We start from the raw sequence: 16,982 nt of genomic DNA, 5'->3' as shown, positions 1-16,982 counted from the left end.
TTCACAAGTGCATTTTTGCCAAACACTTCCATACATGCAAGAATGCATCCTCTATTAGCACTTTTGTCCTCTACCTTCAGTACTGTGAAAATTCAAAGCTGTTTTTATGCAAATAGATTCTCCCTATATACTAACACTTAATATTTGGGCAGTATTTTTTTGAGGTAAAAGAATTGCAAAATGTGAGACACATCTATAGAGATACATTGATGTAAGAGCCAGTGTGGTATTTTACCCACATTTTCAGACTGCTACATAGCGAAAAGCACGTAGGACAATAGCACTTGATTTTTTTAAAGGGCAGAATTCTCTATATGTTAAAGAAATCATGAAAATATGATTGATTTATGAGGATTTCACACGAAGAGGGTATGATTTGTCTATGATAATTCTGTATCACCTTAAAGGAATCCACCTGACAGCAGCTGAACAGTGAACATGAAAGATGGGATGTGGGTGCAGTCAAGTCCACATTGATCCCACCCACTGGCAATTTTACTATAGAAATCAAGACATAGTGTGCCTGAAAATAATTGCATTCTCCTTACTGGAGATAGTCCTTCTGTTCTGGGATAATTCTTTGTGGACAATGGCTATGGGACTGCTTTTGTCGTGCTCCTCATGCAATCTGTATTTGACTGACAAACAAAGAATTCCAAGGGCAAAAGTTCAGGTTTTTACAAGTACTAGTTCTAAACCCACAAGGTAAAATCCTCATCTCATACATGTCAAGATACTCTGCTTTTCCTCACGTATGAAACTTCTCAGAATGTGGGTAGAAGAGAATAATGACTACGAGGAGAGTTGTGTAGCTCTGAGAATGAGACTTTATCTGTGAGAACACTCAGTTCATTTAAGCAGCAAAGGACTCATTATACTGCCGTCTGTAACAAAACTTTAAGGTTAATTTCATTTCAGTCTTTTTGTCTGCCTGTGGAAAATGAACTGTTCCAATTCCTGTTTGCTCTCATTTGCCTGAGCTGGGTAATTTCAGGCTCTCTGTATCCTGATTCTGACAACAATTAGACCTCTTGCTGAAGTGGTTTGCATTTTTACAGCTACACCTTCATACACGAAGGGCTGTAGGAGGCTGCAGAAATAAAACTGTCTGCTGCCTTCTCCTACATGTAGGGCTGCTTAGCTTATTGATATTGGATCACTCCCTGTTCCACTGCATGCATTCTAGATCTGCTTTCTATAGAGTGAGATGGACAGGAAAACACAGGGCTCAAAATCTTTGGAAAAGATTGGAAGTTGCCTGCAGGCCTATGTGACCCAGGCTGTTATTTCCCTTGTGCACTGTAAGCATTCTACACTATGTAGAAAACTTCACTAGAAAGATGAGAAGCCCCAGAAGCTCCTCCTTGCCCCAGCAGTGGGGCATCAGCACTGCCCACAATTCTTCCTAAAACAGTGACTCCACCGGGTGAGAGCAGTTCAGTGGTCCCCTGCAGTAATGGGGAAAGTAAAAAGTAAAACAGAATGTTATGTTGTCTCTCTGCTCTACTTTGCCTCTCCCTAATGTTGCAGTGACATGCTCTTCTGATTATTTTTTTTTCAAAAGCTAGAAGTTTTGGTAGTCTCATCAGCTATGAGACAGAGCTGGGTCTGGACAGACTAAGGCAGCAAATGAAGCTCTCACTGGGACAGGTGCAGGTGTTGGAGTTGGTGTTGGGTTTGTGCTGGGATGTGGGTGTTGGATTAGGTGCAAGTTATGTTAGCTCTGGTCCCTGGTCATATTCACTAGAGTTATATTTTCAGAAACGCTTCTCATCTATCACTGGGATCTGAGTTTTAGAACCGCTTCCAGGTAAGAACTGAAATGATCAGAGAGATTTCAAAAAAGCTCAAAATCTTGGGCTGAATTCTTCTGAAATTCTGTCTGCACTTGGTGGTGGTATGTGAGGATCTTGAGAGGTTCTGAAAATTGACTTCAACAACTCTTGCCGTAGAGTTACAGCTGAATTTTATTTATCCACATCTAAGGAGCAGTGCAGGCAGATGCTGCCTTCTCATCATATCAATGATTTGACTCAAAGGTGAAATGAAAGTTGATCTATCTGTAGCTTATTTCACCCATTAAAGTGGACCAGATCTAAGGCGAGCTGCTCAGATAGGATCTAAGCAGTGAGATCAAAACCCCTTGGGATGTTATGCGCCATTTTTATCTTATTCTGTAAACACATACATGAGAAAGCTCCTGGAGGAGTAACTTGTTGGCTACACATGAATTGTCATTTTGGTCTTGTCCAGGTCAATAAAAAACTTCTGAGAGATCTGCTAATGTGCTGAAAAACCTGTTAGTTGAAGATAGTAATTCTGGAGCGTCCCCTCTGGGTACTCTTCTGGTTCCTGGAAAGAAGGGAATCACTCACACAGAAAGATATTAACAAAAATGAAAGACCAATAAACGCATCTGTCACTGTTCAGCAACAGCTAAAATTAATTCAGAAATCCAAACAATCTGCAGAAAACTGAACACAATTATATAGGAAATTAAGTTATACAGTTGCCATGACCTTTAATCAATCATTCCAGCTGTTAATGTTAATTTTGTGATCTGAAAATCATAGTTCTATTTGCATTTTAATGGCTGTTAAATGAGAGTCATCAGGAAGAAATAGTGGCAGCTTGGCCTTTTGATACCAAGTTCTTCCTTCCTAATGTGATTTGGAAGATTTGGAATTCCTGTTCAGAAAAGGTTTTGTTTCAAACTGCAGCAGGCACAGGGAGCCAACTTTGCAGAGGGGAATCAGGCAACTCAAAGCAAAATCAATTTAAATCTGATGGTAGCTACAAACAGATAATAAAAGTCAGGTAAAAATCTACAACAGCAACTTCATTACCCTCACACCAACAAAAACTCCAGTGCATTTTCCAAAGATATATGCTATTTTAATATTATTTTTTTTTCCAATGGCAGAGTTTTTGCACCTAACAAAAATTTTTGTTAAATGATATCAAAGCTGAGATGAAATAAAACCCAGCAAATGCAATAAAAATATGAAATAACCAGAAGTCTGGGGTTAGCTCTATCTTTTTCTTGTACTGACCTAACCAAAGTATTTCATACAGGACTGTCTTATAAATACTATTCATTGGCTTACTTTGCAGATAATGGCACTGGTTTTATCACATTAGATATAAACTCTACTTAAATCATATTCCCACTCTTGAATTTAATTCTTAATAGGATTTAAATGTCTGCCAGTCTTTGTGTTAGTATTTTCCATTTTAACATTAATATTTTCTCCTTAATATAAGGACTTTCATTGTTACACAACAGTTTATTTGTATGCAAAATGCATAAATCTGATTAAAATGTGATGTTCTGCTTAAATCTTCATCTAAATCTCCTAGGAGACAGTCCCCAGGTGGATCTTGGCTGGTTAAAAAAGGAGGTCTTGGAACTACATGTTCAGAAAGGGAAAGCAGTGAGCTGCAGACAGATTTCAGCAATTGGAAAGCAAAGTAAGTATTAACAATGAAAGAAGAAATTGGTTTAGTTCTATCCAAAGTCCTTTTTATTTAGAACAGGTAAATTGTAAGAGGAAGAAAGTTTCAGCAGATGTTTTCAGGCTGAGTTTCATAAAGGACTGAATAGCAATAGGGAAGAGGAACATTGATGAATGCCCTTGCTTTTTATCACACAAGTAGGACTTCTGTTCATAAAGGCAGTGTAATTTGAATGCATTGAACAGCACATCCTCTTCTTTCCCCAAGCAGAGAACCTATGCATTTTCTGCTTCCACATTACTTCTGCAAATAAAACGTGTGCAGATGGAATGCATGCTAATGGCGCTCATCTCTGAAGTCAGCGCTATGACTGATGCTGGAAATTGTTGCAGGGCAGAACAACTCATCCTAATCATGATGAACCTTGCCCTGGGTTCTTATGCAGGCAATACTGTTGCTCTTGAGGTTTCTCAGTTTAAAATGTAACCAGGAAGTGAGGCATGTCATAGCTTCAGCTGAAATGCAAATCAAAATTTTCAGAATATTTTGTTTTTGCTGCCTTAGAAACCCAAGGATTTTGCTGGCTGTCCAGTAATGTTTCGATCGGCTGCAGATTTACAGTCAATGCAGTCATCTGTGCAGGTGGGTGTGTATATATTGTTCATAAATGCTGATAAGACACAGATCCCAGGCCTAAAATTCAGGCCTTGCAGAAGTGAGGGAGAGCTTTGCCACCAATTTTGGTGAAACCAGTCCAATTTTGGTGAGACCTGGCAGTCTGAAATCCTTCAGTCCAGGCTGGGAATGGGTGAAGTGTGGGGGTCTGAGAGCTTTTCCACACTGCAACTGTAATGAGAGTAAGCTCTTCATCTGGCAGGTTTTACTGCTTAATGTGAAAGGTTAATGTGTTCTCCAAGTTGATTCAGGTTCTAATGAATCTTCTCTGATTGCTAGTTGTGATGTTGCTTAGCATTTATTGTGGTGATTTTGTTTCTTTCCTTCTATGTATTTTCACTACAGGTCTTGGTCATTTTTAAATAGGAATAGACAAGTCTCCAAAGATTTGGTGGTTCACTTGGCCAGGTGTTCAGAAGGCCTTTGGATAATTCCATTTCTCTTCAATGTCTCTGTTAAGACATCAGTCCACAGATCTTGAGTACAAGCTTTCTCTTATCATTCCTTATAACTCTAATTTGTATACAGTTAGAATTAAGAACATGTTTTTCCCCACGTTCTGGAAGACTTTTGTGCACATTTAGTAAATAAATATTAAACACTGTAAACACTGTTCAACAAAAGTATTATGTGTAAAGGACTGATCTTTCTCTCTTTCTTTCTTTCTTTCTTTCTTTCTTTCTTTCTTTCTTTCTTTCTTTCTTTCTTTCTTTCTTTCTTTCTTTCTCTTCTTCTTCTTCTTCTTTTTTTTTTTTTTTAACTAAAGAATTAGATTTCTCCTCTTTTACTGAGCCATGCACATCTGTCCTGAATTTTCATTGCTGGATTAAAGGCATTAAAGAAATATCAACAGAGTAATATCTTAACTTATTATTTTCCACCTGTTGATAATCCTTGGCATTTAAAATGTCATTATTTTATTTTTGAGACAGAGCTTTATGAGGAAACCCTCTGTGTGGTGTTTATTGTGCAATAAATATCATCTTCCTCAACAAACTTCAGGAGTTAAACCAGCAGATTAGCTCGAGGAGAGCAGACAAATCTCAGAGGTAGCCTTATAGTTATATTGCAGGTCAGAGAATCAGTGCAAATACATTTCGTTACTTACAAATTGCTAAATTGCAGGAAATACGTAGAATAGAATACTAAGCAAATGTGTTCTTCATGCTATTCTTGAATATAAATCTTACTCCTATTCCTTTTCCCTTAATATAGATGGTTTGACTCAACAAATCAGACCCTGAAGTGCTATACAGTTGCATTTTTCAGGTAGTCAGGGTTTTAATTCACTTCTATATTCTGATTTCATAATTCTCTGTTTTCACTTCTTTTCCTGCATCCATCAGAATTGCTACCTACTCCTTTCAGATATATTAATGTTTAAGAAAACCAAAATTTTTTTGAGATTTTTAGTTCTTATTTAAGTTATTTTTAACAGGTATTTTAATAGGTGTTTTTTGATGATGATTTAGCCTCAGGATGAATGCATGATGCTGGCTGAAAAATCCTTTTGGAGAACCAAGTCCATTTTCAGTTTCCTTTCTGAGAGCCTGCTGGAAGCAACAATAGGTTGTGCCTCATTTGGGTGTCATGATTTTGCTCTTATTTTCTTCAGAAAAGACTGACCACCCTTCTTCTGTCTGATAGTAACTTTTTAGAAGATGTGCATCATTAAAATGCAATGATAGAAGCCATCAAAAGGAGTTTCATTTCTGCCAAATGAGACAACGAACAGATCTTCCCACATGTAGTGATGAGTGAACTCTTGATCAAGCAGTGGGGGCAGTGCTGCGGAGACAGGAGACTCAACACTCAGAAGCAAGAGACAAGAAGTGGCCTAATAGGCAGCTGCCTCAAAAACCATCGCGGGAAAGCTGTGTTGGAGAATTTGTGCTGGATTTGTTAGCTCTCAGCCTCTCATCCTCCTTGCTTTTCCCAAGAGGTCCTCTTAAGATACCAGCAGTATTCATTTAAAGTTAGTAATTTCACCTCTTTTGCTAACTGTAATAAATGGGCCTGTGCTACCAGATCCCCAGAAGTGGAGGTACCCATTCCCTTGGCCACATCAAGTGTTAAGTTGTCCTGCCTGGATGACTTTCCAGAGCATACAGTGTGTCATTAGCCTCAGGAATGAGTCACTGAAGATTGATTTGTAGTGACAGACTTTATGTTAATAGCAAAAAAAAAACCCAAAAAACAACAAACCCAACCTAGAAAACAGCGTAATAAAGCGAATGAACAACAAAGTGGGTGAAATAAATCTCCAAAGAGAAATGATGTCTCAGCAGAGAACCAGATTTAACAGAGGGAAGAAATTTATCGGGAACTTAAAGAGAATCTGCAGGAAGGAAGGTTAAAGTGAACTAATCAATAAACGTTTAGAAAGTTGTCATTTCCCCAAGTCTCCTAACACTCACAAAGTCCTAATCCTGGCTTCTTAAACTATATAGTAAAGCTGAGGTTGCAGGACAAGATAGTATATCTGGACTGGTGCTTGCAGACGTAAACAAAGTTCCCTATATTCTCTTCATCCCTGGGACCTACGAGCAAACTAAGCTGATTTAACAAAGCTGACGTTCTGACTTAGAATAGCCTCAGAGGCTATAAAACAAATTTGGTTTCACCTTGTTTTTCAGAAAACTAATAATTCAAAATGCAGACGATTTCAGATAGAGATACATTTTAAATGGCTTTATGAGTTTAAATTAATAGATTGGAGTGTATCACAGAATTGTAATAAACGTGACTCTGCAGTACTGGAGCATTATTGATAAGTTGCTGTTAGTGACAATGTTATCGCTAGTTATATCATGGAACATACTGCAGGCATCACAGATAATTTCTGAAAAGAAAAAATCAGAATATTTACTGCTGTGCCTGACAGAATTATTCTTTTGGGTGAGAAAAATCAGGAAAAGGCTCTGCTCTGACTCATATGGCTGATCATAAAGTGCATAACAGAAATTCTCCATCAGTGCAGAAATATTTACAGTGAGGAGCAGTTTTATCTGCGCAAGAATAAGTAACATTCATTTTAAATTAGGCTAACATACAGCACTGCATATGTGAGTATTCATATTTTGGAAACTTTTGCAGTATGATTACTTTCCTGTTACACAATCTGGAACATAAATTGGCAGCATTAGGAGGAGTTTTTCACTCATTGGCATAATGGTTCAACGTGTTATGGAAATAACTTAGAATCATTTGTATTCAAGAGCTTTGGAAGAATCTTTATGTAGGATGGTGCTCAAATGCAAATTTCCAACGTATCCAAATTCACTTGACATATTTATCTCTTAAAATGAATTATCAAATACTAGGATAATATTATGGAAAATATCCATGTTCTTAGCCAACAGCAGTCATTTTATTATGGAGTGGTATTCATATATATCCAATTACCATGAAAATGTCAGATATTTTCTGTATTTATTTTGCATGTACCCAAGGATATGTGTGTGCTTTGCTTTTTTATTTAAAGCTGTCAGTGGCAGGGCAGTAACAAATTGCTGCACAATTAAGTCTGAGGGTAACGTGTGAACAGCCAACTTCGAAAGTGATCAAACATCCAAATGCTGTTATGGACCACCCTGAGAGCTCCTGCATCTCATAAGGATGTGGGGCAGAATTTAACATCTCCAGCAGAATTCATGATACACTGCTTTACCAGAAGATGAGTAGGTGCTAATTCATGTGTTCTCAGAAGTGTCTTCTTATTGCCATTATCTGATGCCCACAAAGGGAGAGTGACCAACTATTGAATCACTCAGAACAACAGATCCAAGCTTGTTGCCAGATGTAAAAATTAAGTGTAGTGTTGATTTCCTGCTCAATCCTGTGTTTCACTGCTGTCAGGGTAATGGCAGAGCCCAGGAGTCCCAACTGTCAGTCGGTATTGATACGACACCACACTCATCCATTCAGAAAGCTTAGGAAACTGGAATACTTTCTGCTGGTCCACATCAGAGACCACAGAAAACAAGAGCTGAAAGCTGCCTGGAGGGAAGATTGGGGCCTTTATGTGCTTCACTGGGAATCTTTCAAGAACTATTGACACAAGCACCAAATGAAGATATTTTCTTTCCATAATAAGCAGGTTCTCTTCACCCAGGATGTCAGAAACTAAATTCATTACAGCATACAAAATCATTTGAAGGTGAGCTGAAAATTGCACTGACTGTTGTGTGTTCATCCATTGTGGCCTCACATCTGTGGTCTATCTTATCCTTTTGGATATTTTGGAGGGGTTACTGGGTACTGTTACTTATGTCCATTCAGAGAAGACTCCTGTAAAGCTAATTAATGGAGCTCTATGTAATGAAGTGAAAAATGTAAATGTGAAGCTGGGGAGCTGCTTCAGTCAAGTGACATAAGAGAAAAGAGGAATAGGGTTTTTGAAAATCAAGAATTTCTACTGTGGAAAAGCTAATTCACAGACAGGACAGAGGAACTGAGTGAGTTTTAGTTTTCATTCCCACATGCTGAAATATTTTCAATGCAAGTCTATAATAAACCTTTAAGCTAAAATTTAAAATAACACTGCACAGTTCAAGGAAGTTTCTGTGACTATAGAGAGTTATATTGAATCCCAAAGTCTGAGATGCCAACACTACAGCTCAAACAATTATGTCCCTTAGGCATTAGCTGTGTCTTGATCTTATATATGGAGTATCAACCAAGGAAACAGAGAGACATGGGCATCACTTTGAAGAATTGCCTGTTCAAAGGCACAAGTCTATCTATGAATCTCCATCATTTTCTGGGTACCTGAGAAGGACTTGGGTCTCTAAGAAGCCAACAGATCCTGTTGGCCTCACCAGTGCATATACTACATGTAGAGACACCAAGTTGTCATCTCCCAGGTTTATTCTTGCTGTTTGTGCTGTCCAGCCTCAATGTCACTCATCTTTGGGATCTGCCCTCTCCTAAGAAGGCAGCCTTTCTGCCCTCTTTTGCTCAAGGAGCAGCAGTGTTGGCAAGAAGCTGAGGAAGGGAACATCCTTGTCTCCCAGAAGATGGATGGTGAACTGAATCCCATGTGTTGCCCCTCACATCTGTCCCACCATGCTCCACTTCTCAGGATTATTCCCTGATCCTTCTCTACACAGCTGCCTTGGGGCTCGCTGCAAGCTCCCCTGCTGCCTGCTTATGCAGGATGTAAAGCATTACATGCTTTCCAGTTTCTCAGGGGACCCCTCTAACCACAAGTAGTTTATAGTTCAATGTATATTTGCAAATTGATATTTTTGCCTTATATTGCAATAGGCTGCTTAGCCTTGGGCAGTACTGTGTTAGGTATGGCATTAATTTCCTCCACAGACTCCTGAGCAGGAACTACAGAGACTGGAAGTAGAGCAGAGAGACTGTGTTGGTGGCCTCAGGGGAAGCTCTAGACAGCTCAGGACTACAGAGTAGGACTCAGGGTCCTGGGGCACTGTGGATGAACTGCTACAGCTGACTGCAAGATGTGACCTTTCCTCCCATTTGCTGCCAACCAAAAGGAGGAAGCAGACTTCTGGGTCGACATCCTCTCCCGAGGATGCATATAACCACACTATGCTCTTACAGCTTTACTTTCAGTGGAATAGTCCAGCATACCACTTATACCATCACAACTTTTAGCCTCGGCAGGAGAGTTCAGCTATTAAGCTTTTTGCGATGTTAACAAACAGAATATTCACTTTACTGTTCTGTAACCTCCTGAAACTGCAAGTGGGGACGTGGGCAATGCATCCCTGCAAGCTCTCAAGCTTTATGATGCTCTCCCGTGGCAGCTCTCTCTCATGCCTCAGGGTTGCAGTGCTACTCTACTCTCCCATTGGACAAGAGAATATAGAAAGAGAGGTTTAGTCAAATCAGGGAAGCAACTAGCAAGGTGTGAAAGGTAAAGGAGAAGGATACTAGCAAGGAAAATATAGTTCAGCTCCAGGAAGTCAAGTTTGTATTGAACAGTGCTGAGGCTGACTGGGAAGAGAAGAAATTGAGTAGTTCATGCATTAATACTAGCTGGATAGTTTTGGAAGTTCTCACCAATGAGAGGAGGCTGATATAACCGATGTTGCAGAGAGTTAACAGGATGATTCATGTGAATTTTTTAATCTCAGGTTGACGCTCCCATAAGAAGGACTGAGTTGGGGGATGGCACTCTCTACTATCCTACCTCCTCTAAAGTGATCTGTGGCTGCAGGAGTGGGAAAGCATGCTAACTGTAACCTCCAGAGCAATGTTGGGGCATAAGGAAAGAGGAATAAAGAGATGATGTCTGTTACAAAACACTGAGTCACACTGAAAGGTGGGATGAATTACTCCTAAAACATTTGCTTGCATTATTCTGGAGAACTAAAGTTTTGAAGTTCTCATGCAGCTAGTAGCAAAACTACCAGTTTAAATGATTGAAAAGATTTTTCTTATGCACAGTAGGAGATTCCACTTGACAGCTCTGTGATGGGAGCATCATTCCAACAGATAATGATAGATTAATTCCAGGACTGTGAGTTGTTGATTGCTGTGGCTTATATGGTCTGGTTATATTCATTATGAACAAAGGACAGTCCTAACTAGTAATATTAATATTAGGAGCTTCACAGAGTTGAATTCCTCATCATTAAGAAATATTAAGAAAATCTGACTGGAGGGTGGATGCAAGTCAAAAGATATGCTTGCAAATCAGGACTTGTTTAAGAAGTTTGCTAGATGGGCAAAAAGCCATGGCCTGGAGTCATCAACGAGGACAACTTTGGCAGAGTTCATGATGACTGAGGAAGAAAGCCCATGACAACAGATTTCTTCAGCACAAAGGACTATAAAGGGGCAGTCAACTGTTGCATGGAGACAAGCACAGCATATGGCTCCTAGCACAGCATGTGGATGTCCTTGGATATTGGCACTTTTTTCTACTTTTTGGAATGATTTGGTGTTGAGGTCTATCCGCTGAGAGGATGACCCTGGCTGAATGACAAGGGTAATGCAGGCAGCAGCAGTTTAGGGCTGCTCCCACAAACTTAGCAATTGCCTTCAGCTTGATATCCAGATTCTGACACTGGGTGAAACAGATACCTCCTTTGGTGTTCTTAGAGAAACTACTCTTTCCCCATTGCAAATGATGAGCTTATGTTTGAAACAAAAACTGTCTTAACATGAGGAAGACTTTAATTCGGGGGAAAAAAACAGACAGCAGCAGCAAATCAATGGCTCAGCTATACAAATAACATGTGAAACATCTGCCTACACATTAACCTCCAGAAGACTTTTATCTTCTTTTTCTTAGCTGCTTGCCTGACCAACAGACGACTGCCCTTTCAACACACTGTTTTCCTCCCACGCTTTGCTTTTTGATACCCCACTATCAGCCCAACATCATTAGCTGTTAAAGTCCATCATCTGAACTTAGGCAGACTCATCCCCAGCCCTGAGGAGAAATGGTACTCATGTTTCTGCAACAAAGACTATGTCACTTGCTCCTTCATGACTGTGCAATTCCGGTCCAGTCCCATGTGCCAACTGCTATCTGCAGTAATGGGGACTGTAACAGTCTTGGTGGAAAAGGGGGATATACCTTGGTTCAGAGCAGTGTTGCTTTCTGCAGCCCTACCATGCCAGCAGCTTGGATGCTCCCATCCCAGCTCAAGGTACAAAAGCTATTAAGGACTCAATGCTATCAGGTTGCAAGGCTGCATAATGGGACTGCATGTTCTCCAAGCTGTCTCCACACAATCATCTCTTTGTAAAGACACGGTGTATTTAACAAAACATACGTTTTAGAGATTGAGCCTGATGACCTCCAGAGGTTCCTTCCAACCTGAACCATTTTGTGATTTGGTGAAAATTCTCTTCTGGTCATCCAAACATGCAAACCAGCATGTTATTATTTTTTTTTAGTAGAGGTGAAAGCTTCAGCAAATTCCATTAGAGTTCATTTGTTCTGGATGCATTTGCTCCCTTTTTATTTTCCTTGCTTCAATATGATACATATTAGCTAGCAAAAGTGACAGGTGAAACAAGTGTCATTTTGAATGATTACAAGAGAATTCTCATTGAAAGTAATTTTGGAATTAAAAAGCATTAGAATTGACATTGAAAAACTTACTATAAGAGTGTCATCTAATCGGGGAACAGAAAACTATCATCTGATGTGCATTATTAATCAGTATTAACCAACACAGCTCAACAAAGAATGTTGAATGCTGCTGTAAATTTCTCTCAAAAAAACTATAAATCAAGAATATACTCTTAAATTATATGACAAGTAAATTCTAGCAGAGAATTACATAGAGGTGAAAAAAGCCTCTATATTGTTTGCCAACAATTCACAAAACAGGAGGTAAAGTGATGGAGTCATTGTGAAAAATAAACCCAGCTCTAATTTTTTGTGATTATGTTTTCTAAAATGTTATCCACTTTTTTTTTGTAGCTAAGTAATTTTGATTCAATGAGATTCAAGCTAAAATCGTTTTGGAAATGATTGCTGTGTGTATGGACATGTTTCAGAGCTCAGATAAGTGTCCCACTGAATGCATTAATATTAACCTAACAATATGTACTGCTGGTCACGTGGGTCTAGAAATTATTATCTTCTCAAATAGGGAAAAATGAAGAATAAAAATGTCATCTGGTATTTAGCAAGGTTGGGAAAACCATGAAAATGGATCTAATGTTAACGAGCATTCAAAGCGTGATAGGAAGTACTCTGGTGCCAAAAGAGGTGCAAGCACTGTGTTGTCTCACTCCCAGGCATCTTGTAGCATCTGCAGCATCTGTGTTAAACTCACTGCACAGCACATGTATAGATGTGCTTGCCTGAGGGTGGTGTCCAAGAACTTCTCTGCTGTGAGAAGATGAAGGCAGGCAGCAGCAAGCACTAACAAATAGTGCACCTGCCTGAATGCTGTCCTTCCACCAGAACTGAGTGCTCAGGGAAGGTTTTTCCTTTCTGAAGGTGGGCTGTTCATTCTTCCTTGTTCTGTGAAAGTTCCACTCAGTCTACTGAAATCTGGGTAGCTTGCTCCCAAGATTTTCTTTGTTACTGGCTTTAAAATACTTTAAAACTAATTGGATCCTCAGACCACATTTTTTCTGCTTGCAGAGGAGAGCTAATTTAGGCAAAGAAAGCAACAAGTGCCTCTTTGCCCTCTCTAATTTCCAGCAGGAGTTTGTTTTGTGCAAAGCAGAATTTACCCCAAACTAGCCCAAATGCAGCTCAAGATACTGCCCAAAGGGCCTTTGGTGAGGGCAGCATAGGGGCTTTTAGTGCAATGAGCTGATCTCTCCTGGTAGAGGTGAGCAACTGCAGCATCCCAGCTGGATCCTGAAAGTGAGTGCTTCAGTTGGTAGAAAAAGCATTTCTGGGGACCACGCTACAGCACACTCTGCAAGAAAGCACAGCCCCTGCTTTAGGTGTCCCAGCTGCACTCATTTCTGAGATGGAACTGAACAGGGCTGGGAGAGAAAGAGCCAGAATCAGACACTGGTTGAGAAAAAAGAGAGCAAGTGCTGCAGCCTTCAGGTGCTTAATTAATGCAAAGATAACCTTAATCTTATTACCAGGGAGAATTTGGTGGCAGGAGTCTCATTTATACTCAACCCATTCCATCTCCTGGCAGAAGTTCCCTGACCTCAGGCAGGGTAAGAGCAGTGCAGAGAGAAAAGCTGAAACTCTTATGGCCACAGTGTGAGTGAAAGAAAAGCTTTGAGAAAAAGGGGTAGCTGGCAGTCTGAGCATGTTAAGTGTGTTGGCTCAAGGCCTTTGAGTTTTATTCCCACAAAAGAAATCTAAAGATCAGTCAGAGAGGACTTCTTCCACTCTATCAGTCTGAACTAAATTGCATTAGGCTATGTTGATGTTGCTCATGATACCTCGGTTGCTGTTACAAGTGCTTGCCATTAATAAATTCACTAATAAATATATGAATCTCTAAGTTTACTGTAGCTAAATTCCTCAAAAATTTCTCAGAACAAATGTTTTCAAAGGTTTTTTACCTTTACGACATTAAAATAGAGTTTATTTAATAGTGTTTCAGAAACAGAACTAAGAACTTAATAATAGTTTTGAGCTGCTGTTAATAGTTTCTCCTGCACAGGTGCTTTAATGTGCATACAAATAGAGATGAGACAGATACTTAATATTTTATATAGTAAAAGCTCATATTATGGATTATGGTAATTGTGGTCTGAGCAGTCTTGGGAAAAAGCAAATGCTGAAGAAATTTGAGCATCTCTTTGCTGTGTAGTCCCTCCTATAACAGGCTACAGGAGGGAGGAAGGGAAGCTCCATTATTAGGCCTCTGCACAGAGCCTGCAAAGAGAAGGGAGTTTGGAGCTGTGTGGTGGCTGTCTCTGCTGGAAATCCTTCTTTACTGCTTCCAGGTCTGACCCAAGATCTGTCTGCTAAAAGAAAAAGACAAGCAGGATTATCTTAGTCACAGTATAACCCTATGCCTATTCCATATACCTGTGTTGGGATGTAAGACATAAAGGAGGATGTAAATCTTCACAATAGGGGCTTCAGAGCATTAGGATATATCCAAAATGCCATACATTATGTTAAAAAACATAAAATACAGTAGATGAATTGGAACCATAGGTGTCTGGTTGTGCCAGTCTGTTTTTCTATACACAAATTCAGCAGCAAATTCAGTTTTTAAACACATATGTGGTTAAAATGAGTGTTTTCCACGTATCATAACTGGAGTTGTGCAGGAAGACATTTGCTGTTAAGACAATGTGAGAAAGCTCAGTTGCTATACACTGCCCCTCACTTAGTGAGGATATGACGGCTTCATACTCTGAAGCAAAATTCTACTAATTTTAAAAGGGCTTTTAAAAAAGGAAGGAAAGCCCTGTAGCATAAAGCAGCTTTTACCCCTGATACATGGGCTTCGGAGCCTGCAATGGAAAGGTATGTTATTGAGTGCCAAGGGGGGTTTGTATTGCGCTCCCTTTTCTCCTTGGCCTTCCCACACCTGCTGTGAGAGCAGTGTGGTTTTCAGGAGGTGACAGCATCTAGCACAGTGTCCAAGGGAACCCAAGGGGTGATGGTTGCAGTAGGCATGGCAGCTCCCTGCTAGGGAGCTATCCCTGCATTCATCCACAGCTCTTCTGTCATTAGGAAGCATCAGGATGGAGGAGCCTCCTGCGTGGCTGCTGGAGGATCTATGTTACACTTGTTAAACATACAGGTCCCTGTGTGATTATTCAGATGAGCAGTCAGGTGATTCATTCCCCCTTTTAAGCATCTAGGCACCGAGCAGAGCACCAGGGCTGCTATTATTTGTATTTGCAGCTGCTTGTCATGGCCTCGCTCATTACCGCCTGTGCTGAACTGTTAGTGGGTGGAGTGTTACTGACACAGGCACACTTGCCCTGAGGAGCCCACAGTCAAAAGCAAACACCAGGATAGCAAGGGCAACAAATATTCAAAAAGCACAGGAAGGAGAGAATGAGGGCTGTAACACTGGAAGATTATGAGATGTGCTTGTTACGTTCACCTCTTGCTAGCGCCTTGTTTTCCAGTCCCTGCTGACACCTAACCTGAATGATCTTGCAAAGGAATCATGTTCTGAATTCATATAGCTTCCTGTGATAAGCTGTTGATGTGTGAGTGGTATTTTTGAGACACAGAGGAGACATGTGAGAGAAACAGAAGCTTGATTTCACTGCAGATAGAATATTCTAATCAGCGAGCAGCTTATCAGTGCACTTATGGGAAGTAAATGCTTCACAGATCCTGGGGAATGCCAGCTGAAAATCCCCCTCAATACTGACATAACTTTCCTGACAACCCCCCTCAGTAATATCAGCTGTTGTTTATATGGAGGAGCACTACTGTGGTTGGGTGGGAAGGTGTGCGGAGCTTTGCTCCCAGACAAATGAAGGGCTGGATTCAGGGGTGAGGAAGCAGACCTGCTGCCATTCACAGTGCTTTTCCTATTCAGTGGTCACAGCAAATGACACCTTTTCATTTTCCATCCCTGCACTTTACAGCACAAACAGAAAACTTAAATCTAAACCAGCTATTTTTATTTTTGTACAGTTCTTTCTTTCCCCTTTCCAGATGGCACATGCAGGGGCACAACAATAACTCGGCACAGAAATGAGCATCCAGAAGCAAGTGTTCCATTAGCTCAGCTCTGCATCTGATGTATTTATTTGCAGTGGATCTATGCAGCAGGCTGACAAGCAGAATCCTTTGCTTCACGTATCACTGACAGAGCAGGCACCAATGGGGAACAGACGGTGAGAAAAGCTTCAGCAAGGCATGGATCCTTTTTTTTCTTCTTTTCTCTTTTCAGGGACAGATACAATTGATTAAAACCTTGATCAATGAAGGAGGCTCATCAGAGGCAAAATTAAGATAATAGCATCGTAACTACAAATTGTCTTAAGAGGCATTTTATGACACAATTCAGTTGAATTAGGTACTATTGACCTCAGAGTGGTATATCTAGAAAGGAAAAATGAATTACCTTAAAAGAGATACGAGTCTTCTGAATACAAATGGTAAGCTGTGTTTTTCAACTTCTTTTAGACTTTTTTTGAGATCAGGTAGGATGCCTCCAAAATGGAGGTCTCTGATTTTCAAGCTCTTCTCATGCACAACCCACAGAACCAGAAGGGTTCACAACGTGACAGATGTGGTTTTGTCTATGCTGGTGTAGGAAGCCAGAGTGTGGGTCTTTGTGTTGGCCTAGATCATCCATACTTGAAGCTGCTGGGAAAGGTCCCTGACGAGGCTTTGACCTGTTCCTGTTGGCAACCCCTAGTGTCAGGCACAGCCAGAGGTCTAGCACAGGCTTAGAACCAGTGTAGCTGCAGGCCAGATCCAGCCCCATGCTCCAACCAAGCTCAGCCTT

This window comes from Coturnix japonica, chromosome 1 (assembly GCF_054131305.1).
Source record: "Coturnix japonica strain WE chromosome 1, WE-NBRP24, whole genome shotgun sequence".
In the NCBI taxonomy this organism is placed as follows: Eukaryota; Metazoa; Chordata; class Aves; order Galliformes; family Phasianidae; genus Coturnix; species Coturnix japonica.
Note: the sequence above shows the minus strand (reverse complement) of the source record.